Source organism: Arachis stenosperma, chromosome 1 (genome assembly GCF_014773155.1).
Source record: "Arachis stenosperma cultivar V10309 chromosome 1, arast.V10309.gnm1.PFL2, whole genome shotgun sequence".
Classification (NCBI taxonomy): domain Eukaryota; kingdom Viridiplantae; phylum Streptophyta; class Magnoliopsida; order Fabales; family Fabaceae; genus Arachis; species Arachis stenosperma.
The window spans coordinates 95791488-95792471 of record NC_080377.1 but is presented as its reverse complement, the minus strand read 5'-3'; positions in this window follow the sequence as shown (position 1 = coordinate 95792471).

The following is a 984-nucleotide window of genomic DNA, read 5'->3' as shown; positions in this document are numbered from 1 at the left end:
ATAAAGGTGCAGGAAATTGAAATTTGCGTAGAGACAAAACTCAATACAAGCTGAAATGTAAAATTGCAAAGAAGAAAATGTGTATCAATAGAAATAGAACTCTAAACTAAGCTCTCTAGAGTTTCTAATCCTCCAAGAGAGATCTGGAGTCTCTAATCCTCCAGCCTCAGCCTTCTACTCCTACTCCTACTACTATTGCCCTCTACCAGAGCTAGACTCTCTAAACTAGACTCCTTTTATCTTCAAACATTCTTCTATTTATAGTCTTCTTCTTATCTTCAATTGGGTCTTCAGTGTACTTGGATTTGGGCTTTGGCCTTTATTGAAGCAGGAAGGAATCACTCTAGCTGACGTTGACCTTGGCTAAACGTTCATAACTTGTAGGGTGCCATTTTGTAATAGAAATTGGCCTTAACATTGGTGGCAACGTTTGCGTGAAAACGTTGAGCCCAAACGTTGCATGACAGTTGAATTCTGGGTGCTGCAGGCAACATTTGACTAAACGTTGGTGCACCAACGTTCGCTCATCCGCGCGTGCGCGTATATCACGTGTACGCGTGCATTGCCATTTTTTCATTCCACGTGTACGCATCATAGACGCGTGCGCATCGATTCAAGTTTCTCAATTCCAATTTTTGGGCTTCTCATCAAGGACGTTAGAGGTAGCGTGGTGCACGAAATTATGATCATCAACAATGGCGCCAAAGACTTCGAGCTCTCAAACATAAATCACACTTTGTCATAACTTCACATAACTAACTAGCAAGTGCACTGGGTCGTCCAAATAATAAACCTTACGTGAGTTTTGATAATTAAAATATAAATAATTAAAATATAGATAAAATATAAATAAAACCTAAAATAAAGATAGAGATACTTATGTAATTCATTGGTGAGAATTTCATATAAGTGTATGGAGATGCATTGTCCCTTCTGAATCTCTGCTTTCCTACTGCTTTCATCCAATCATTCTTACTCCTTTCC